Source organism: Schistocerca serialis, chromosome 8 (assembly GCF_023864345.2).
Source record: "Schistocerca serialis cubense isolate TAMUIC-IGC-003099 chromosome 8, iqSchSeri2.2, whole genome shotgun sequence".
Taxonomy (NCBI): Eukaryota; Metazoa; Arthropoda; class Insecta; order Orthoptera; family Acrididae; genus Schistocerca; species Schistocerca serialis.
The window spans coordinates 435,088,825-435,114,917 of record NC_064645.1 but is presented as its reverse complement, the minus strand read 5'-3'; positions in this window follow the sequence as shown (position 1 = coordinate 435,114,917).

Here is a 26,093-nt window from a genome sequence, read left to right as displayed (position 1 = left end):
TGAAGTTTTATCTGTGGCAGAAATTGTTTTATTTCTTTGATTTTTGAAATTTATGTATGAATATATTTTCGATCACATGGAGCAAAACTGAAGGCTTTCCAACAAAGTGTCTTTATACCAACAGTGACGATGCACTACCAATATTGATGGACCAGATCTAATGAAAGCAAGTAGGACTTTACAGCTACAACCAGGAACATCAAAAAGGAAAGATCAAACTCATGTGGATGTTAACAAAATGAATAGGGACGAAAGCAAAAGTGAGGCAGAAATGGAAACTGCAGGTCATAAAGTGTACGCTTTCACAGCCAGTGATGTCTTCATTAATTAAAACTTCCAGGCTAAGAGGCTGTGGTCGATCTGTAAAACTACTACTTCCTGATGTTCCATTGCCAACTGCAGACATCATCTTCCGAGGTGAATCAATGGCTGGCTGCCAGGCTGTGGAGGTCTGGTTTATATAGGGGGCCCTATAGGCGCTCTATATAAACAGGACCTCCACGGCCTGGCAGCTAATCATTGACTCATCTCGGAAGATGTTGCACACAGTTGGCAACGAAACATCAGGAAGTAGTTTTACAGACCGACCATGGCTTCTCAGACCGGAAGTTTTAACTAAAGGAAGCTGCAGGATCCAGGCAGGACATGTTTGTGCTGAGTGAAATCATAGACAGAGACTGATGTTTTGCAGTTAATTTTGGCAAAGCTAGAGGTAATGAAGACAGATAACAATAGCAAATTTAGTGCAGTTAATGAAAGGCTAAATGATTTGCAAACTTCACTACAAGGACGATTAAATGACTTGAAAACTGAAAACAATAGTAAAATGGACAGGGTACAAGATCAGATAGATCAACTTAGTACTTAAGTTTCAGAGTTAAAAAATGGGTTGTCAGAGGGGTTAAAAGTGTGAATGAAAAAGTTGATATTCTAGAAAATAAATTTATTGTTTTATAAAATGAGTTTCTAGCTGTGTCAGCGAAACAATTAAAGAACGTTTATGACGTCAGAGTTGAACAGAAGGCCGTAGCAGAAAAACTGTGTGAGTTGGGAGCTACCACCCAACAAAATGCTGCCAATTTAAACCAAAAAGTTTTAACTGTAGAAAACAATATGCAAACTAATGTAACTGTTTAGATAAAAAAAGTTCAGTTGTATTAACAAAAATCTGTGTGCAAACAATGATATTGCATGGCCCAACCACCACTGCAGAGATAGATTTGTGTCAGGCATACATGACAATCAAAAAATTAAACTTGTTAAAAGATTTCTTGGAGGCGAAGCTCTGTCACGGGTAAATTTAAATTTAAGTCAGTGGGAAACATATCAAAGTTCCAAGAAAAGTTTTTTAAATAAATTTTGGTCAGGAGTCGTACAGGGGAGGATCAAAAGTGAATTTTTGAATGGTATTAATTATAGGAATAGGGACGGCACTTTGAACGAGTTTTGTAAGAACCAACTAAAAAAATTAGCACATCTTGACAAACTGTTGGATGAAATGACCTTGGTTGCTGCACTTGAAAGGATATTACCAGAAAGATTGCAGTGGGATTGGGTACACGGACCTGACAATCATCTTGAACAGTTCTTAGGATATGTTGACAGGCTGGATAGGGCAGTAGAAGGAAGTATGTACCATAATAATAGGAATGATAAAAATCACAATAGGAGTAATCACAGAGACAGAGATAATGGTAACTTCCATCAGGATCAGACTGACAATAGAGAGAGAAATTCTGAACAGCTGCAGGATAGGAATAATAGGAATAACCATGGGCACTTTAATAGAAGAAACAATCATAAAAGTAACTACTTGGGAAATAGCAGTTCGCCTCAATGAAGGTCCACAGGTTTGGGGCGAGGAAACATAACAAGCACAGGACTCCTAAGTTACACTTGCGATGAGACAGTAATAACAGCGTTAATCGTATGGGACATGTATCTGAAGTTGAACAGAAGGAATATCAGATTTCTCATTTATGTTTTGATCAAAAGTTTGGGGTACCATTTTTAATTATGGTAATATAAGTGCTAATCACAAACCAGAATGTGAGAGTAGTGAAAATTTTGGTGTAGTATGTACTAATGATTTCTTCTCTTGGGCAGTAAACAGTATTGTTGATGCATGTAAATCAGGTGATGACTGTATTGGATCTGAAATAGGTGGTATTTTTGATGTAGATGTGAATGAGAGCTGCGAAGTAATTGAGGTCGGTAAGTCTGAGACTGGTGGCTTACTGCAAATGAATGTAGATGAGCTAAGTGACTTAGATGGAGATGTGACTTGTATTGTCAGTGATGTTGTCAAAGTAATTTTGGAGGAATATAATGATGAGTATCAGGTATTTGTGGAGTTTAATGAAGTTTCAGAGTTATTTGTAAATGATCTTGACAATACAGGTAAGGTAAGTGATGTAATGTACCTTACTCAAAAAGTTTCAGTTAAAGTGAGAGGAGAAAGTACAAACTGGATCAGACTAGGGAAAGGAGTAAGACAAGGATGCTGTTTATCACCTACTCTTTTCAACCTGTACTTGGAAAATATGATTGACCAATGCTCTTTAGATGACAAAGGAGTAGAAATTGGAGGAAGAAGAGTAGGGTGCTTGAGATTTGCTGATGACATGGTCCTTCTAGCCACAGGGGAAAAAGAATTACAGGATTTGGTGAACACCATTGCAACTAACGGAAAAAAATATGGAATGAAAATTAACACAAATAAAACAAAAGTATTGGCAATAGGAGGAAATAAGGAAATAAAAATTGTGCTGAATGGAGAAACACTAGAACAGGTGCAAAATTTTAAGTATCTTGGAAGCAGGATAGACACCGACTGGAAGTGCACCACAGAAATTAAAACAAGGATAGCAATGGCAAAAGAGGCGTTTTATAAGAAAAGGAGAATCTTCTGCAGCGGTCTGGACAGAGAACTCAGAAAGAGACTCATAAAATGTCTTGTATGGAGTGTTCTTCTATATGGCGCTGAAACATGGACTATGAGGAAAAAAGACAGAGAAAGGCTGGAGGCTTTTGAGATCTGGACATGGCGGAAGATGGAAAGAATAAGTTGGATGGACAGAGTAAAAAACGAAGACGTACTGAGAAGAGTGGGAGAGAAAAGGCAGTTACTAGATGTAATAAAGAGAAGAAAAAGAAATTGGATTGGGCATATATTAAGAAAGAATGATGGACTGATAAAAACAGTTTTAGAAGGTTATGTAGAAGGGAAAAGGAAGCGAGGAAGGAAGAGATTCCAGATACTGGATGACATGATGGACGGTAAAACATACAGCAGCCTTAAGAAGGAAGCAATGGATCGCAGAAAATGGAGAGGCAAAGGACCTGCTAATATAGCAGATAACTGATGATGATGAAGTGATGTAAGTGAGGGTCATGGAATACCAGTCCAGTCAAAACAGTTTTTCGTTAATGCCATGCAGAGTAATGATCCAAACATTAAAGGCTAGTTATCTGTGAGCCTGCAGAATAAAGGTGAAAACTTTTTGAAGTTTGTTTGGGACCAGATTGATGACAATGTAGATAAATGTGCATTCTGGAATAAGTTAGTTGTGGTTAGTCAAAATTTGTATCTCAGTTGGTGGAATGAAGTGGAGGAGGATCTAAGCAGGAAGCGTAATTTTGACAGAAATGTGTTTTGTGTTCCTTCTGTAACAGTGATGTTAGCTGTACTATGGAATCTATTCATTGTGTTCAATTTTTACCTGATAACGTGAGTTATCAAAGTAATGTTATGATATCTGTAAAGGTGGTAAAATCTTGTGAAGGCAGTGTGGATGGAGCATTCGATGAAATTGAAAGTGATCTTATGCAACAGAGAGGATGATTCAGATTTTGGGTGTCCTCACATTAAAATTAAGATTGATCAGCAGGAAGGCTACTGTTTGATACAGGTAGCCCAATTTGTGGTATATCTGAACAATTTAGAGACAAGATCAAGTATAGTAAGAGTTTTGTGGAAATGTCCGTTGTTGGTGCGAAGATATGAGGAGCTACAGAATTTGATGTGAAAGCTAGACAGGACATTACCTATCCGTTGGAGCATGTGGTGAGAAATATAAGGAGGAAACTGAAAGATGTGGGTGGATCCACTCCCACACTCCTGTATGGTGCACCCTTGTTGGTCCACTTGACTATCAAGAGATCATAGGTGCTGGGTAATGTACTCAAGCATCTGTAACTAATTTAGTCTTGTGACTGAAATTCGTAAATTGTGAGCCAAGAAATTATCCTAAACGCAAAATTCTTGTATTTATATAAATTTCAAGGAACTATTTGTTTAGAAAAGAAGTCACTGCTACGGACAATGTTATTCCACATAAATGTATGTTTTTTCAAGTACGGGGATTAACTTCCCACCACATTATGTAACTTTAAATCTTGTTTGACTTCGGTATAATGCTATGGAAGGCTGATGTTATATGACTGATGGTTTGTTATGTTCAACACAGAAATGTGAAAACTTAGTATGTTTTATGAGCCATGTTGTAAATAATTATCAGAATCTGACAAAATTAGACACTGTTAGGTTAGTAGTCATACATTTCAATGAATTTCCTTACCTAAGCATTCAGTATGTATTTCTTTTTTTTTTTTTTAATCAGTTGTAAATTAATCTTCTAGGTTTCTATGTACGTACGTTAGTTTGTATGAACAATTAGCAAATAGTGTGGAAGACATTAACGTTTGCGATCATAAATTGTGTATAGACTTTATAAGAAGATGAATACATTTCTGCTTTCACACACTGACTTTGGTCCTCATGCTACAAGGGGCATTTGACAAGTCTGTGCAAAGTCTGAGACATGGCACCACCGGCACGTATCAAGGTCATGTTTAGTTAGTAGCATCTTTGGAAAGAACACACACCAAGTTTCAGCCATATTGGTGTATTTCTTTGTGTTTGGCATTCACGTGAATCAAGGAAGTCGAGTGATTGTCAAAAAATGGACGAAAAATAATTTGTGTGATGATTACGTATTACTTTACGAAAGGCAAAACGACTCAGGAGACTAAAGAGAAGCTTGATAAACATTATGGTGACTCTGCACCTTCAATTAGAACAGTTTGTAAGTGGTTTCAAAATTTTCGGAGAGGCCATATGGGCGCAAGTGATGCTGAATGTTCTGGACGCCCTGTGGAGGTTACGACTCCAGAAATCATTGATAAAATCCATGACATGGTGATGGATAACAGAGGAGTTAAGGTGCGTGAGATTGCTAGTGCTGTGGGCATCTTGAATGAATGGGTACATAATATTTCGCATAAACATTTGGACATGAGAAAGCTATCTGCAAGATGGGTTCCGCGATTGCTCACGCTTGACCAAAAATGGAATCGTGTAAAGTGTTGCAAGGATGGTTAGCAGCTGTTCAGGAAGAATTTGCAGAACTTTAAGCATCATTTCGTCACTGTGGATGAAACATGGATACATTACGACACTTGAGACCAAACAACAATCTAAGCAATGGGTTACCAAGGGAGAATCTGCACCAAAAAAGGCGAAGACCATTCCTTTGGCCGGAAAGGTTATGGCGACTGTCTTTTGTGATTCACAAGGGATAATCCTCATCGACTATCTGGAAAAGGGTAAAACTATTACAGGTGCATATTATTCATCGTTATTGGACCGTTTGAAAACCGAGCTGCAAGAAAAACGCCAGCGACTGGACCACAAAAAAGTCCTTTCCCATCACGACAATGCACCAGCACACACCTCAGCAGTTGTGGTCGCAAAATTAATGGAATTACGATTCCAACTCATTTCACATCCACCCCCATATTCTCCAGACTTTGCTCCCTCGGACTACTATTTGTTTCCCAATTTGAAGAAATGGCTGGCGGAACAAAGATTTTATTCAAACAAGGAGGTGATTGTAGCAACTAATAGCTATTTTGCAGACTTGGACAATTCCTATTATTTGGAAGGGGTCAACAAAGTAGAACAGCGTTGGATGAAGTGTATAAGTCTAAAAGGAGAGTATGTTGAAAAATAAAAAAGATTTACCCCAAACACGTAAGTAGTTTTTATTTTTGCATGGACTTTTCAAACACTCTTTGTACTCAATTATGTCATCATTCCAAGTTATGAATGACTCTGATTACCTGTATTTATCCTGAGTAGTACATTATTGTATCTCATTGGAACTTGAGTTGTGTGCAAACTCATGCTTAACCCTGGTTTGGGTACCCCTAGTCATTGCAATTGTGTGTGTGTACTCAAGGAGAGTGCTCAACTATTGACTGAGGCTAGGTGCTTCCTCTAATTATTCTTTACATATGTTTGAACTTACTGGTATATGATTATGAACTTTATTCATTTTGTTGTGTTGGAACATTTCTGCTGATGTGTACCCAGTGTGGTTTGGATTTATGGGTCAGTCCCCACATCGTGAGCATAGAACCTAATATTTCTTCCTTATTCTCTCTTTTCATGAGTCAACATATCTTTACACACTCTGGTTTGATTTTGTGCTATACTCCTACTTGTGATTAAGTATATTCTTCTGGTTAGTACCCGCTGTTGTGAGTTTTTCCAGTCAGCTCACTCGTACACTTAGGCACTGAATTTTTTCTCCTCTTTTGATGATTCTGAAGGTGTGACTTTATAGATCTAAACTTACAATTTGTGATTCTAGTGCTTTACATTGCCTCTGCATTTATTTCTATAGTTTAGGGTTGTAATGTTGTAGTTTTGACATCGTATCATTTGTAGGGAGACAGAATGTTCCCACAGATCTGAAAATTTGAATGCTATGTACCCATATATGTATGGATTATGACTTGTATAGTACATATTTTTCTTACATTTTTTGTAGTATGTTAAGATTTTGGTTTTGGGACCATTGTAATGATGTTCTGTGACACGTTAATTTAAACCTATATTGTACTAAAATTGTACTTGCTTCTTAAGTTGCTGATTTGAAGCAGTGTTTCTGGTATAACTTGATTCTTAATTAACAGCTATTTATTCATGCTCATAGAGATCATTTGATCTTAAGTATATTGGTTAATGATACCTATAAACTGGTGTAATCAATATTCTTGTAGTTAATATGTTATGTATCAGATACTTCTATACAATTGAATTCTATTTTAAGATGGTTAATATGCTTACACTTGTGGTATTTACTATGTTTGTAGGAACAATGTTTCACTTTTGTATTACATTTATTTACTTTAGGTTATTGTGGTAAAATTATTATATAATATTTTATTCTTCATTTTTACGTTAACATTAACAGACACTTAAACCTCATTCATTGTAATGCTGAAAGAGACTTCATGATTACACTAGATTATACCATTCTGTATGAATTCAGATATGTTAGTGCAACTGCATGTGGATTTTGTCCATAATTTTGGAAATTGTCACCATACATTAATTTTGTCATTTCACTACTCAGGTTTCACACTTATTTGGACTACAGACAAACCGAAAGCAAGAAGAACTCTGTTCGTTGTAATCAGAAATTTGTCAGATGGTATGTATTTCCTTCTATACTTTTTGTAGTTTTTTGTAAGCTAACCTATACTTTTGTTCATAGGGAAGTAATGATCATACAGCCTAAAATTTTCTCGTAATTTTGGAATTTAACTTTGACAATCTTATTCTATCTACTGGCATCAGTTTGTACACCGTTTGGCAAACCTTGTAGTAGTGACACTCTGTATTCTATCTTTTGGCATCCTTTTGTACACCGTTTCGCAAACCTTGTAGTAGGTCACAAAATATTATAAACACATTGTTTCCATATTATGTGAGGGGGATGTTGTAATGGAACATCCTCCTCTACCATTACTTTTCCTCAACACTGGTTGTCGATACCAGTATTATTTTTTGAATTTTGGACAGGTCAGTTTTATCTCAGTTGCTTTTCAGAAAACTTTCATATAATTTTACACACAGTATGTTATATTTCAAGCTAAAACTTACGAAAAGGAATTACTTTAAAAAATATTTTAATTTCAGTGTTATAATCGATAAGTACTAGGTCTGAATGTACAGTTAAAATTACTTTTTTTTTAGAAATATTTGAAATAACAAATTATTTGCACACTTAAAATTTTTATTATTAATTATGCAATCACATATGTTTACTATGTTCATTTAGGAAATGATAATCAAAATTAATAATGTAACAAAAGCTAGTAGGAACTCATTTGCTAAGAAAAATTGTAAACCCTTTGGAATATCGTTATTTCCGCAGAGTGTGTGTGTCGTTAGCGTGCCTCTGATGTGATTGGATGTATTTTTGTATAATAGGTGCAAACAATGTAATTTCGGCTTTATTAATGAGAAAAATCAAAATACTGTATGATATACTAAAATGTGAAAAAATCTGTGGAAAATATATTTAAATAAAAAACTCTGCAACAACAATCTTCCAATTTATTTAGTTCCAACCAAGCATGAGACCCTGATGTTAGATTTTCAGCTTGAAGAATCAGACCCCAAGACAAGTAGAACTGGAGTCATCTCAACATGTCAAGCTAAGTAAACTCGTAAGTTTATTGTAATCTTCACCCCTCTCAAATCTTCATAAAAGACTTTGGTTATTAATTACTTGGACTGGGCATTGTTTAATGCGGAAAATAAATTGAAGAAGGAAGGAGGGGGGAGATTACAACTTCCACTCCCATTGTCATAATGGTTGTGTATCAAGACCATCTGCTGCTTACATGCTGTGGTGTGGGCAGCAGATGTGTTGTTAGTACATTGCAGGAACATGTCCTTTGTACAGAGTGTATCCAAGGACACATGACAGTTGGCATAGTGTTGGTGAATCACTGAGAACTCATCAGCTCAGGGGGTGCACCACTTGCGCGTGTTGATGGATGTACAATTGTCTTCTAGTTGCTTGTCTTGAACAGCCGAAGTACCAGGTAGGGTTGGAGGTGCCAGGGTGAAAAATCCTGGGATGCAGCAACCCCAGTCAAACTACAGGAGTGTGAAGTAGTGTATGAACGAGGAGAGGTGGACTTATCATAAAAAAATCCATCACTAGGTCTGGCTTTACGATGTCCTTAAAAGGGAATGTCCATGGAAGGCAGCAAAACGGGGACAGTAATGGGTTCTGGGTCATGGATCTGTGAATTGCGATCAACAAACAGGAAGCTTCAAGCATTTGTAATGCCGTAGATTTGTCCATCGTTGCTGAGCTGTAAGCTGCTAGAGATCTGATGTCAGAGCTGATGGTGATGTCTGCCAAAAATGGGTTTGTCAGAAGTGAGATGGGCGGAGATAGAATCCCCATGGAACACTCATCAGACTCTGGGTCAATGAGAAGATCACATTCATGTGCATGTTAGAGATGAAATCCAGTAGCAGTCATTGTCAGTGGAGTGAGAGAAGATTCACTGCATTTGGAACATACAGGCGACTATGATACTGACTCTTCAAGCTTTCCCGGCGGATGTGTTGTAAATGGTCTTCACAGGTTTGCCACCGGATCATGTTCTGCAAATACCACAATAGGTCAGTCGTACCTAGCCATGAGCAAGGTTGAACCACCTGAAGATGTTGGACAGTTGCTCCGAGGAAATATTGTGGAATTTGCACGTGATCCAGCAGCAAATCCGTGAAGACTATTTACAACTAGGACACTCTTCTCAGGTAGGTGAACCTGTTGTGGGCACTATCGAGTAGTCACATGATTGGTGACAGTTGCATGCATTATTGGTGAACTGCTCCCATGTGCACATGTCAGTACATGGTACATGGTTGCATAACACAAAATAATTTATTTTGGCAAGTTGGAGGTCACTGTGCCAAGCTGCGTCAGGGACGTATGATACAAACTGCCAGCTGAAGTGATTCTGCCCAGGTGCGGTGCAGTCAGTCATGGGGAACTGAGGTGCAGGCTCGGCGCAGTTGATGATGTTCTGCTCAGGTGACAATGCAGTGTGTTCGGGGGCATTCTGCGCAGGCCTGGATGCAACTCAGATGGGGATGTTCTGTGCGGGCACCATGCAGATGGAGATGTACTGTGGAGGCGCGAGCGTGGTGCAGCTCGCAGGCGGGGGGTGGCGGTTCAAGGAGGGAGAAGGGAGTGCCAGTGTTTTGATGTGCGAAGGCCATCACTTCAGTCAGGTGTGGTGCGGTCCGAGTCAGTAGCAATCATATAAAGTTGGTTGGGCTCAGCTGCTATGTGGAAGGGAGTACCCCAAGACTGTTGTTGTGGTGCATGGCAGCTAGCTTTGTTATCAATGTGAATGCAACAGTGGTGGTCCAAGGGATGTTCTTGATGTGATTTTTCATTTGCAACACCAATACTATAAGATTTTTACAGTTTAAGTTTCCATCAATATTCACGCCAAAGAACCTATAATTTTCTACTCTATTTCTAATTTTTTGTTGGTATATAACAATGTTAGAATATTTTGTTGGTATACTAGGTTAATAGGAAGTGGGATATTTATGAAAGTACAGAACTGCATTTTTTCAAAGTTTAAAGCTAACACATTTGTGCAAAGCCAGTCAGTAACTTTCAAAAATCATCGTTCACTATTCTCCGTTGATACTTTTTTCCTCAGCTTAACAACAATGCTTGTATGATCTGCAACCAGGACTAACAAGTAAGTCTACTTCCTGATTCAAATAAAATGGCAAACCATTAACATAAAGTGATAACAGCAACAGCATATGATTGCACAATGGGGTACTCCTGTTGTTATTTCTCTGCACACAGATGATATGGAGCCCATCTTTTTATTAGTCGAACAGTTCAGGATAACTTGAAGCATTCTATTTCTTAAATGAGAACTAAATCAAGCATTTGATGAACTATGTACTCCATAAACATTGAACTTCTCTAATAGAATACTATGACTGACACAATCAAATGTCCTTGGTATGTCATGGAAGATCCCTTCCCAGGGGACACTGCCTTATCGAAGGTACCTTCAGCGCCGGGCGGAAGGGTTTGCATGCTCCAATGAAGTCGAGCTGTGTCGGCGGTAGCATAGCTACTGGCAGGGTCACCCAACCCGGAGTGGTCTTGACAAAGGCGACAGACAAAGTGTGTCCCACAATATAGGGCAGGGAGGGTTCTGTAGGCGTAGTGAAGCCAGCTTCCCTAAAGGAGTAAACCTCATACAAATCCTGGTCCTTTAAGTTGGGGGTTGGGCAAGCGGCTAACAACCCTTTCCTGTAAAAAAAATTCTTGTTCAGAAACCTCAGAGTAAAGAAGCCGGACGGATTTATGGATGACAACATGGCACTGTTAAAGGCAAACGAAAAAATGATGTGTTTATGGGAACCCGGAACGTACAATCGCTGTACAGGGCGGGGGCCATGAGGTCACTGCTAGATCAACTCGATAAAACCACAACAGGCATAATTTCCCTACAGGAAATATGATTGACTGGGCATGGAGTGCTTGATGTGGGAAGCTGGATAATTTTCTAGCATGGTTCAGAGAGCCATCATGAATTTGGTACAGGGTTCACAGTAAGACAAAAGTTTAAACACCTAGTGAGTGGATTCACTGGAATAACATCTAGGATCTCACATATGAGACTGAAGACCCAATTCTCAAACTACTCACTGATCAATGTACATGCACCCACAGAAGTATCAGATGACCAGGATAAAGACACCTTCTTTGAGAGCCTCGAGAGAACTTATGACACATGCCCTGTGTATGACACTAAAATAATTATTGGAGACCTCAATGCACAAATGGGTAAAGAAGAACATTAGCTCAGCAATATGAAAGCACAGCCTCTGTGAATACACAAATGACAATGGTCACAGAGACAATCAGTTTGCACTGTCACATAACATAGCTGTAGGTAGCACTATGTTCCCTTCAACCAAATTGATCATGTAATTATTGATGGCAGGCATTCCTCAAACTTAATAGATGTAGGAACTTACAGAGGAGTTAATGTAGATTCAGACCACTACCCTGTAATTGCGAAACTAAGAGCTCGAATATCCAATGCAAGAAAAGTCAAAGGAACACCTCAGAGAAAGTATATGGTATTGAAGTTAAAAAATGAAGACATCTCTAAAACGTATTCTGAGAAGGTTGCTGAGAATCTTGCATTATACACTCCTAGTGTAAGTGATAACCTGGATCAGGAATGGAATGCTTGTGTGGATGGAGTCATTAAAGCAGCAGAAGTGCTAGGGAGAGAAGGAAAACAACCGAGGAATTCCTGGTTTGCTGAAGAATGTAAGAAATAAGTCAGGAGAAAAATGTGGCATACAGGAAAATGCTTGAGGAATCATATACTCGTTTAGCGGTAAGAAATTATCAAGATAAAAGGAAAGAAGAGAAGAAACTGCATCGGAGAAAGAAAAGGGAATGGGAAAGAAAGCAGATTGAAGAACTGGAGACAGTTGGAAAAACTAATGATGTTAGAAAATTTTATCAGAAAATTAATAGTGAAAGAAGAGCATTTAAGCTGCGCATCAACCCATGTAAAAGTAAAAATGGGACACTACTAACCAATGACCAAGAGGTATTGGAGCGTTGGGGAGAGTATTTCAGTGAACTGTTGGGTGCTTCAGAGTCCCCTATTGAAGATATCCCAGTCGCTCCGGAAGATGATGCCATAGTACCTCCCCCTTCCCAAGGAGAAGTAAACAAATCAATTGCCCTATTGAAGAACAATAAAGCACCAGGGACTGACAATATAACATCTGAACTATTGAAAGCTGGAGGAGTTGAGCTAAATCGTAGGATCTACAAGATTGTGTGCCTCATCTGGGTAAAGGAAGAGTTACCAGAAGAATGGAATGTAGGGATACTGTATGTCTGGTGCATAAGAAAGGAGATCTATTTGAATGCAGCAACTACTACTTTTAAATATTTATGTATAAAGTTCTATCAAATACCCTGTTTAGTAGACTTTCACCTATAGCAGAAGATATTATTGGAAACTATCAATGCGGGTTCAGACCAGGAAAGTCAACTGTAAACCAGGTATTTACTCTTCGACAAATAGTATAAAAGACTAATGAATTCAATGTTGGTGTGCACCATCTTTTCATTGACTTTAAATCTGCATATGACACAATAAACCAGGCCAAACTTTATGAGGAAATGTGGGAATTTCGAGTGCCTGGAAATGGTACATTTAATAGAAGTCACACTAAAGTATCCCCAGTGTACCATGCGAGTGCAGTCAAGGCTGTCACCTCAGTTTCCCACTTGAACTGGACTAAGGCAAGGAGTTGGGCTTTCCTGCCTACTTTTCAGCCTGATGCTTGAAAAATTGGTACATGAATCAGGTATCCAGGCAAGAGGAATTATCTACTATAAGTCTGTACAGTTGCTGGGATATGCACATGACTTGGATTTAATGAGAAAAACACTTAGAGATCTACAATGTGCATTTTCGGCTCTGAAACTGAGTGCAGAGAAGATGGACCTGAGAATTAATGAATGAAAGATGAAGTACATGTACAATGTCACTACCCAACCCTTACAGCCCACAATAACCCTTGATGGAATGACATTTGTGTGAGTGGAATGGTCCATCTATCTGGGCTCAAAGATAGAAGCAAATGGCACCACCTTTACTGAAATTATGGCTCGCACAAGTGCTTCTGACAGATGCTACTTTGGAATGTTGCGACATTTTAAATCCAAGCTTATATCACGAGGGTCTAAGTGCCGACTTCACAAAATGCTGATATGCCCAGTACTTACTTATGGCTCAGAAACATGGACAATTACGAAGCAGGGTGAAAACAAACCGAGATCACATGAAAATAGCATATTGGGGAGTATTTTTGGACCTGTATGTGAAAATGGGATCTGAAGAAGATGAATAAATGACGAAATTTATGACTGCTACATGAAGATGTGGTTAAGTTCATAAAGCTGTGCAGCCTGCGATGGGCTGGACATGTATTGCGAATTGATGAGACAGATCCTACAAGGAAAGCCTGCTGCAATGAACCTGGAGGAAGAAGAGCAAGAGGATGACCTAGGTTGAGATGGAGTGACGAGGTTGGAGAGGACACTGCCAGAGTCAGTTGCCGTAACTGGAGGTCCACGGCAAAGTCCAGAGAGGAATGGCAGAAAATAATTGAGGAGGCCAAGATGTAGTGCCAATGGAAGAAGAAGAAGAAGAAGTCACGGAAGATCCCAGTTTGTGATATTTTATCATTTAAAGATTTTATGTTCCCTCTACATGTACCTATAAATAGCTGGATCAGTAGAATGTCCTATTTGAAAACCGAACTGTGACTGCTGAAATATCTCATTACACACAGAAATAAAATGCCCAAAATTGTAGGCCGAGTTTGAGGTCGGTCCGAACAAAACTGGGTATGTTCCACGGTCATGTTTGAAATTTGGGTAGCAAATGCGGATCAAATGAATTTGCATTTGGAGCGGAAGATGTGCTGTCCATGGAGAATGAATGTTGCTGTCCAGTCTTTGCACAGTATTTCTGCAAGTAGCACATGTCTATTGGGTGCCACAGTAGTTCATTTGTTGCTTCCAGTTGTTCAGGACTACTGTCATAAGTTGAATCACAGTACTTGAGCACTTCACTTGGAAGTTGATGTCTATAGCAGTGGAAGAGTCGATTGAGAAGCACTGCACTATCCAGAATGGAAGCTGTCAGTGTGCTGTGTGGATTTTGGCACTCATCAGTTATGTTGGGCTCGCGTTGTCCCAGTGTAGCAACTGTATCGGTTTGAAAACTACCTCATGTGCAGTCATCACGAATCGTTGGGGTCACCACTGTGGAAGATGAATACAGTGTGGGTACAATATAAGTGAGGTATGACACAGTACAGTAAACTTACACTCTACTGAATGGATACATACGCAGATAAAAAAACCCATTGTGGAAGTTGGGAACGGTGCGGGTATGATATAAGTGAGATACAACACGGTACAGTAAACTTACACATTACTGAATGAAAGCATTCAGATAGAGAGACACAACTGTACAACATGGACAATAAAATCAAACTGAAGTCTCTGGTCAAGTCACAGATATTGCACTCACAGCACGTCAGTGATGTATATCGTAGTCGGTGTCCCCCACAAGCCTATAATATCTAATGTACTTAGTTATTTAAGTAATGCCGCCTAACCTATTCTGTTTTCCCAGAAAAACTGAAATGTGCAGTTGTTAGGCCTCATTATAAAAGGGGTGACTTGACCAATGCCCTGCCATCCAGTGTATCTCCTTACATCATTTTCTAAGATTTTTGAGATGGTACTGTATTAGAGGGTTGTTATTCACCTGTGCTGTAACAAGATACTCAGGCAGTCACTGTTCAGATTTCAAAAGGGGCATTCTACTGTGCCAGCTATATATAGGTACATTTAGAGGGCACATAAAATCTTTAAATGATAAAATATCACAAACTGGGATCTTCCGTGACTTACCAAGGACATTTGATTGTGTCAGTCATAGTATTCTATTAGAGAAGTTAAATGTTTATGGAGTACATAGTTCTGCAAATGCTTGATTTAGTTCTTATTTAAGAAATAGAATGCATAAAACTATCCTGAACTGTTTGACTAATAAAAAGATGGGATCCACATCATCTACATCTACATCTACATCTACATTGATACTCCGCAAGCCACCCAACGGTGTGTGGCGGAGGGCACTTTACGTGCCACTGTCATTACCTCCCTTTCCTATTCCAGTCGCGTATGGTTCGCGGGAAGAACAACTGTCTGAAAGCCTCCGTGCGCGCTCTAATCTCTCTAATTTTACATTCGTGATCTCCTCGGGAGGTATAAGTAGGGGGAAGCAATATATTCGATACCTCATCCAGAAACGCACCCTCTCGAAACCTGGCGAGCAAGCTACACCGCGATGCAGAGCGCCTCTCTTGCAGAGTCTGCCACTTGAGTTTATTAAACATCTCCGTAACACTATCACGGTTACCAAATAACCCTGTGACGAAACGCGCCGCTCTTCTTTGGATCTTCTCTATCTCCTCCGTCAGACCGATCTGGTACGGATCCCACACTGATGAGCAATACTCAAGTATAGGTCGAACGAGTGTTTTGTAAGCCACCTCCTTTGTTGATGGACTACATTTTCTAAGCACTCTCCCAATGAATCTCAACCTGGTACCCGCCTTACCAACAATTAATTTTATATGATCATTCCACTTCAAATCGTTCTGCACGCATACTCCCAGATATTTTACAGAAGTAACTGCTACCAGTGTTTGTTCCGCTATCATATAATCATACAATAAAGGATCCTTCTTTCTATGTATTCGCATTACATTACATTTGTCTATGTTAAGGGTCAGTTGCCACTCCCTGCACCAAGTGCCTATCCGCTGCAGATCTTCCTGCATTTCGCTACAATTTTCTAATGCTGCAACTTCTCTGTATACTACAGCATCATCCGCGAAAAGCCGCACGGAACTTCCGACACTATCTACTAAGTCATTTATATATATTGTGAAAAGCAATGGTCCCATAACACTCCCCTGTGGCACGCCAGAGGTTACTTTAACGTCTGTAGACGTCTCTCCATTGATAACAACATGCTGTGTTCTGTTTGCTAAAAACTCTTCAATCCAGCCATACAGCTGGTCTGATATTCCGTAGGCTCTTACTTTGTTTATCAGGCGACAGTGCGGAACTGTATCGAACGCCTTCCGGAAGTCAAGAAAAATAGCATCTACCTGGGAGCCTGTATCTAATATTTTCTGGGTCTCATGAACAAATAAGGCGAGGTGGGTCTCACACGATCGCTGTTTCCGGAATCCATGTTGATTCCTACATAGTAGATTCTGGGTTTCCAGAAATGACATGATACGCGAGCAAAAAACATGTTCTAAAATTCTACAAGAGATCGACGTAAGAGATATAGGTCTATAGTTTTGCGCATCTGCTCGACGACCCTTCTTGAAGACTGGGACTATCTGTGCTCTTTTCCAATCATTTGGAACCCTCCGTTCCTCTAGAGACTTGCAGTACACGGCTGTTAGAAGGGGGGCAAGTTCTTTCGCGTACTCTGTGTAGAATCGAATTGGTATCCCGTCAGGTCCAGTGGACTTTCCTCTATTGAGTGATTCCAGTTGCTTTTCTATTCCTTGGACACTTATTTCGATGTCAGCCATTTTTTCATTTGTGCAAGGATTTAGAGAAGGAACTGCAGTGCGGTCTTCCTCTGTGAAACAGCTTTGGAAAAAGGTGTTTAGTATTTCAGCTTTACGCGTGTCATCCTCTGTTTCAATGCCATCATCATCCCGTAGTGTCTGGATATGCTGTTTCGAGCCACTTACTGATTTAACGTAAGACCAGAACTTCCTAGGATTTTCTGTCAAGTCGGTACATAGAATTTCACTTTCGAATTCAATGAACGCTTCACGCATAGCCCTCCTTACGCTAACTTTGACATCGTTTAGCTTCTGTTTGTCTGAGAGGTTTTGGCTGCGTTTAAACTTGGAGTGGAGCTCTCTTTGCTTTCGCAGTAGTTTCCTAACTTTGTTGTTGTACCACGGTGGGTTTTTCCCGTCCCTCACAGTTTTACTCGGCACGTACCTGTCTAAAACGCATTTTACGATTGTGTTCAAAGAAATAACAAGAGTCCCCCAGTGTGCAATCATATGTTGTTATTTTTCTCACTTTATGTTAATGATTTGCCCTTGTATTTGAATCAGGAAGCAGGCTTACTTGTTAGTCCTGTTTGCAGATCATACAAGCATTGCTGTGAAGCCAAGGAAAGAAGCATCAGCAGAGAAAATAGTAAATGATGATTTCTGAAAGTTACTGACTGGCTTTGCACAAACATGTTAGCTTTAAACTTTGAAAAAATGCGGTTCTGTACTGTCAAAAATATCCCACTTTCTGTTAACCTAGTGTACCAACAAAAAATTATAAACAGAGTAGAAAATTATAAGTTCTTTGGTGTGAATACTGACGGAAACGTAAATTGGAAAAACCATATAGTAGACCTGCTAAAACATTTAGGTGACTTTGGGGATACAGAAGTCAGTAAGTTGATGTATTTTGCATGTTTTCATTCACTGATGTCTTACGGGGTAATATTGTGGGATAACCCCTTGCTTAGGTTAAAAAGTGCTCTTTGCACAGAAGAAAGTGATTACTATTGTGTGTGGAGTTCAAACATGCATACATCTTCCAGCTATCACTCTAAGCAGCTGTGCATATTAACCATGGCCTTACAGTACGTTTGTTCATTTATGAAATGTGTTATCAACAATCCATCAAAGTTTGAGAGTAACAGAAATATTCATAAGTGCAGCTCTAGAAGGAAAAATGATCTGCATTACCCTTTAATGAACCTAATTTTGGTACATAAAGGGATTAAATACACAGCTACAAAACTCTGCTCCTTGACAACTCTCTCTATACCATAGAGAAATTCTTGAATAGAGATAGTCTTAAAAAATGCTGTAAATGGCCAGCATGTAGACATATAAATATTGTTTGTTTTTATTTATTTAGTTGTGTATAAGTGTTGTGTGTTTGTGCTGTTGACATGTTCCACATCATGATATTTATTGTGAGTAACTATAGTTCAATTCTTTTATCTTGGCGGCTCGCACATGCCCGCCCAGATGCGGGAGATTGCTGCGTTGCCAGTTGCAAACGACGCACGCGCAAAGAGAAGCAGCGCCATAGTATAGTATAGTTCACAAACTTACGTTTAGGGGGGAGCGCGCAGTTTATGAAGTAAAGCCACCAGGGCCGCATTAACCCTTTCGCTGCTACAGAGACGTGCTCCCCGCATTCCGCACTATGCGCGATTTTGTCATCACTCCACTGCTCGCCTGTGCAGACACATGGTGTTCCGATTGCTTTGACAGACTTATCATTCGATCTCACAAAAACTATTTGGCCCAAAAATTTGATTTTTACGCATCTTCTTGACTGGATACCTTCACCCCATAAATGACTTTGTTTCGATGTTCAACGCAGTTATTGTGCAACATTAAATGTAGTAAACCACTGCACGAAATTTTGAAGAGTTTGCAGAGGTAAAAGTCCATAGCGTATACTTTCCGTATGGTCAATTTTAGTTGCCACAATGTTGAGAATGAAATGTGGACAAGATACCTAAATTAAGTATTAAATTTACTGTATAACAATGTCTCATTTAATTTAAGTACCAGATAGGTGTCGTATGTAATATTCGGAAATATTCCATCTTCAGCGACTGTAATAAAACTTTTATTTATACTACAGTCATTTAGATTTTTTCTAAAATGTTCTGATTAAACCAAAGTTGGCGAAGTACACAAAACTGAATTGTGGACGTAATAAAACATAGAAATTAAAATATATTGTCAGTGAGGCGCAGTGCGCAAACAATTTGTGTTTGTCACAACGGACAGCAAATACTTGCGAAAACATAGATCAGTCGACGAAAACACTGAATATGATGTTGCCAAAGCAGCGAAGCAAAGAATTGCGTCAGACAATCAAGTAGCCCAGCAACGTACGAGCCGAAATTCTGCTCTAAATAATACTTTTAATACTGTCACAAAAGAATATATCTCAATATGAATAGTAAAACAGCGACTGCGGAAGAGAAGATATACAAACAAAACAGATAACATGAATAATGTCGGTGTGCCTTTTCATTGTTTTTAATTGCGGTGAAAAGAAATATTGGAGGACAAAATTAGAAAAACCGAAAACTTATTATGATTATAATGAAGAGACAAAGCAGTAGAAATTTCAAAAAATTACATTCAAATGAATAAAATTCATGAAGTAAGACACTTCGATATTGTTTTTAAATAAAGAAAATATTAAGCACCAATAGAACCCAGAACCTTTCACTTAGCAGCCAAACATCTCAACCAATACGCCAACGCAGCTCATCATTCAACAGAACTCCTGGAGGACTCTAAAATATCACGCAAAATACCGACAAACACTGTTGGTACGACTATGAATTATTCACGTTTTGTCGACGTACAATAGGAAATAAACAATTACCACTGTTCTTTATTGCGAAAAAGTGGTTCATGAGAATGATACAAACACCTTTCCTGGATATCACCTGAATTAGGAGGCTTATTGCTTGTTTGGTTTAATTAATTAATAGAATATGAAGCAATTGGTATAAATAATGCTTTTTCCAAACTTTCTATAAAAGAAAGTCTGCTATCAAGACATTGCTTTTGTTCAATTACTTTATTTATGACAGAGAGTTTCTAAAACTGAAGACACTCATCCGTGCTCTGCATTGCAGTCGAGCTCTGGCAACGTCGTTCTCTGTTCATTGGCTGACTATGTTTTGTGACGTCAGCTGCGCAGAATGAACCTAAACTCGGCCACCGTCGTAAATGACGCGCACTCTAGTAACTAACTAATGTGTACTTTCGGCTGGTTTTTGGGTTGCCTTGCCTTGCAAGTTATAGAGGGATTAAAGATTAATACTGAATGCAAACCACAGAGCAGTTTGGCTATTTTTGACTTACAGAAAGAACTTTCAAAAGGCAAAAGGAGCTATATGCGACCCAGAAGGAAAAAATCCTAAAATCAACTTAAGATTGAACCCTGATCCTTTTTATTTGTAGTCTGACTCTTAGCCTCCATGTTAAACCAGTATTTGGTCATTGATACAGTTACCTTAAATGATTACTATGAACGAGCTCTACACAGAAAATACACATTGATAAAATCAGTTCTGTATCTATCTGGCATACATTTATAGAAATATAATTGTCACATGGCAGGAGAAAACCAATGACGTAAGATGTTCTGTAGCAATTGATCAGTTAATTTATGGGCTGTACTGTAAATTGCTGGATGACTGACTGATCTACCTTGTATTGTTAGCCAGCGGGACCTTGCTGTGCTGGCACTCCAAATGGATGAAAGCAAGGAGGAACTACAGTGGTGATCTTTTTGTTTCCCACGAGGACATACAGCTCAACTTTAAGTGTTAATGATGATGGGTCCTCTTGAACAAAATATTAAGAAAATAAAATAGTGCCACTTTCAGATCTCCAGATGGGGACTTCTCAGGAGGATGTAGTCATCAACAAAAACAAGACTGGTATTCTATGAACAGAGCCTGAAATGTTAGATCTCTAATCAGATATGCTGGGAAACAGATAAGTTGAAATATCAATAATAATAGGAAAACAATAGATTGCTACTGACCATAAAAATGACCTGTCGACCTGAGATGTGAAAAGACTGTTTCACATGTAGCTTTTGAACAAAATCTTCTTCATTAAGAAAAACACACACACACACAATCAAGTGCACTTTATGTGCATGTGATCGCTACAACTGGCATGTCCAACCACAACGCAAATGTCATGTGAACAGCAGTCTGGAGTGGGATGGGGAGGGGGGGGGGGGGTGAGATGGCAGGGTATGGGTTGGGGGAGAGAAGAGTGCTGTCGGGCGGGGCATGCAGGGAATAGATAGCAGCCTGACAAAACTGCTAGGTGCAGTGTCGGGAGGTGGGGTGTGGAGGAAAAATGGGGAGCAGGAAAGGGGAAAGGACAGATGTATTGGTAGAGGGCAGCACAATGAGGTTGGGGGGATGTGAAAAGAGAGGAGTTTATAGAGCTAATGGGGTATAAACTGTTGGCTGGAGGATGTGGGGACAGTAGGTTGAAGTTAGCTACGATGGGAATTAGTGAAGTGCAGTGGCAGACAGAACAGACTTCTTGTCAGATCAGTGCAGGGTTATGGACACTAAATCAGGTAGAGGAAATGCTGAAGTACGTCTAATGATGAATAAGAAAATATGAGTGCAGGTCATCAATCTCCAAGACGCGAGAGAACAGTGAGTTGTGTGTTGAAAGTCAGAGCATTTTGTCTCTAAGACACATGAAGAACTTCAATTATGTTCTTACTTTTCAACAAAATACAGCAATATTGTTGTGTGTAAGATATATCAGGGTAGAGACAGGCAAAACATTCCCAGCTAGCTAGAATGTAGGGTGACTAGATTAGGGACAGTGAAAGACCACGGCCTCACGTGTGTGTGATCAGTCCATGTCCTTCAAGGCAAAGGCATGAAGCTAAAAGCATAAATAGGGCAACCAACAGCAGTCCCCCCAGTCTTACATCAACAGAAGAACAGAGTGCAAAAGTCACAACTGAAATTCAAAATACAGAAAGTAAAGTACGGAAGCATTCTTTCAACAAGGGCAAACAAAGGCCCCCATCAATTTTGAAACTCCAGACTGTTTCAAAGCACTAAACAATACAGCGGGAATGATGCAAACCCCATTACGACTGATTCAGAATAAACCATAGTGCAAGGACAAATCAGTGAGCCCAGATTGTGAAGAAGTCAAATGTCAAACCAATCGCAATCCACTTCACAGATCACTATCTACAACTCAGTGCTAAATTAAAAAAGCACATCAACGGACCTGTAAAGGCAATCTTCAAAATAAAATCAAGCAAATATCATTCTGAACAATGAAGAGCAATGGAGCTTTTCAAAACCCAAATATATCTCTGTTCACACACCAACTGCCATCAGAGAAGCTGCTGAAAGTCATAATGAAACGGCTGGTGAATAGGGATGTGGAAATGGATTAATAATTGCTTGAATAATTGGAAAAACTGATTGGAAAGAATAGTTGAAAAAAATTTTGAAGTTTATTTATGAATCTGTGTACAATCTTGGGTGAACTTTAACTGATACCAATATCAACAGGCTTTTAATATCATTACATTTAAGGTCAACAAACATAATTTGCATTACGTACTGCTGCTTCCAGTAGTGGGTAGTACCAAATAATCACTGCAACCTGCCGGCCGCTGTGGCCCTGCAGTTCTAGGCGCTTCAGTCCGGAACCCTGCGACTGTTATGGTCGCAGGTTCGAATCCTGCCTCGGGCATGGATGTGTGTGATGTCCTTAGGTTAGTTAGGTTTAAGTAGTTCTAAGTTCTAGGGGACTGATGACCTTAGCTGTTGAGTACCATAGTGCTCAGAGCCATTTGAACCATTTTTTCACTGCAACCATTAAAATTGTTGATCTGTCACACAAAGCACAATATTTTTACTATAAGTAAACTGAGTTCATTAAGTGCCTATCAAGTCTGAGTCATTACTTTCACATTAATTCCATTGTGTTTAATCTTGAGTGTGACAATGTCGATGCAGGAACACTCCTCCATATACCATGTGAATTATTCTTGTTGCACCGAGCCTCTTGATGCAGGATCTCGGCAGCGAGTGAAATGATGAACAGACAGGATTTGAACTTATAACCATGAGAATAAATATTCCTTTTCTAATAACTTTTTATAATACTTTTAATGAATGGTTAAAATACACATTTTTAACAATGGTGGTACGACGGATCAAAGCATACGCCCCCAAGTATACACCCATACACTACCACTTCCCAAACAAAAGGGTGAAGATACATGAATTAATGAAGTGAAGAGCTTATTTCTTACTTTGTTTCATACAGATATTTAATGATGTTTCAAAACATTATCCTTGCCACAAAACAACCCGTTAATTTACCTTTTGTTTATAGCTCATTCAGTTATAGCTTATATATAAGAAAAGAAAAGGAAAAATAATATGATTCAATACACTGCTGACACAAGTCGCCAAACAAGAAGACTAACAAGAACCATCAGAACTAGGCTTCAAAGACACAACTATTGTTGTTGTTGTTGTCTTCAGTCCTGAGACTGGTTTGATGCAGCTCTTCATGCTACCCTATCCTGTACAAGTTTCTTCATCTCCCAGTACCTACTGCAGCCTACATCCTTCTGAATCTCCTTAGTGTATTCATCTCTTGGTCTCTCTCTATGATTTTTACCCTCCACGTTTCCCTCTAGTACTAAATTGGTGATCCCTTGACACCTCAGAACATGTCCTACCAACCGATCCCTTCTTCCAGTCAAGTTGTGCCACAAACTCCTCTTCTCCCCAAATCTATTCAATACCTCCTCATTAGTTATGTGATCTACCCATCTAATCTTCAGCATTCTTCTGTAGCACCACATTTCGAAAGCTTCTATTCTCTTCTTGTCCAAACTATTTATCGTCCATGTTTCACTTCCACACATGGCTACATTCCATAGAAATACTTTCAGAAACGACTTCCTGACACTTAAATCAATACTTGATGTTATGAAATTTCTCTTCTTCAGAAACACATTCCTTGCCATTGCCAGTCTACATTTTATATCCTCTCTACTTTCACCATCATCAGTTATTTTGCTCCCCAAATAGCAAAACTCCTTCACTACTTTAAGTGTCTCATTTCCTAATCTAATTCCCTCAGCATCACCCGACTTAATTCGACTACATTCCATTATCCTCTTTTTACTTTTGTTGATGTTCATCTTATACCCTCCTTTCAAGACACTTTCCATTTCGTTCAACTGTTCTTCCAAGTCCTTTGCTGTCTCTGACAGAATTACAATGTCATCGGCAAACCTCAAAGTTTTTATTTCTTCTCCAAGGATTTTAATGCCAACTCCGAACTTTTCTTTTGTTCCCTTTACTGCTTCCTCAATATACAGATTGAATAGCATCGGGGAGAAGCTACAACCCTGTCTCAGTCCCTTCCCAACCACTGCTTCCCTTTCATGTCCTTCGCCTCTTAACGGCCATCTGCTTTCTATACAAATTGTAAATAGCCTTTCGCTCCCTGTATTTTACCCCTGCCACCTTCAGAATTTGAAAGAGAGTATTCCAGTCAACATTGTCAAATGCTTTCTCTAAGTCTACAAATGCTAGAAATGTAGGTTTGCCTTTCCTTAATCTTTCTTCTAAGATAAGTCGTAGGATCAGTATTGCCTCACGTGTTCCAACATTTCTGCAGAATACAAACTGATCTTCCCCGAGGTCGGCTTCTACCAGTTTTTTCATTTGTCTGTAAAGAATTCGCGTTAGTATTTTGCAGCTGTGACTTATTAAACTGATAGTTCGGTAATTTTCACATCTGTCAACACCTGCTTTCTTTGGGATTGGAATTATTATATTCTTCTTGAAGTCTGAGGGTATTTTGCCTGTCTCATACATCTTGCTCACCAGATGGTAAAGTTTTGTCAGGAATGGCTCTCCCAAGGCCGTCAGCTCTGATGGAATGTTGTCTATTCCCGGGACCTTGTTTCGACTCAGGTCTTTCAGTGCTCTGTCAAACTCTTCACGCAGTATCATATCTCCCATTACATCTTCATTAACATCCTCTTCCATTTCCATTATATTGTCCTCAAGTACATCGCCCTTGTATAGACCCTCTATATACTCCTTCCACCTTTCTGCTTTCCCTTCTTTGCTTAGAACTGGGTTTCCATCTGAGCTCTTGATATTCATGCAAATGGTTCTCTTTTCTCCAAAGGTCTCTTTAATTTTCCTGTAGGAAGTATCTATCTTGCCCGTAGTGAGATAAGCCTCTACATCCTTACATTTGTCCTCTAGCCATCCCTGCTTAGCCATTTTGCACTTCCTGTCGATCTCATTTTTGAGACGTTTGTATTCCTTTTTGCCTACTTAATTTACCGCACTTTTGTATTTTCTCCTTTCATCAATTAAATTCAGTATCTCTTCTGTTACCCAAGGATTTCTACTAGCCCTCGTCTTTTTACCTATTTGATCCTCTGCTGCCTTCAATATTTCATCTCTCAAAGCTACCCATTCTTCTTCTACTGTATTTCTTTCCCCCTTTCCTGTCAATTGTTGCCTTATGCTTTCCCTGAAACTCTCTACAACCTCTGGTTCTTTCAGTTTATCCAGGGCCCATCTCCATAAATTCCCACCTTTTTGCAGTTTCTTCAGTTTTAATCTACAGTTTATAACCAATAGATTGTGGTCAGAGTCCACATATATCCCTGGAAATGTCTTACAATTTAAAACCTGGTTCCTAAATCTCTGTCTTACCATTATATAATCTATCTGAAACCTTTTAGTGTCTCCAGGGTTTTTCCATGTATACAACCTTCTTTCATGATTCTTGAACTAAGTGTTAACTATGATTAAGTTATGCTCTGTGCAAAATTCTACCAGGCGGCTTCCTCTTTCATTTCTTAGCTCTAATCCATATTCACCTACTATGTTTCCTTCTCTTCCTTTTCCTACTGTTGAATTCCAGTCACCCATGACTATTAAATTTTCGTCGCCCTTCACTACCTGAATAATTTCTTTTA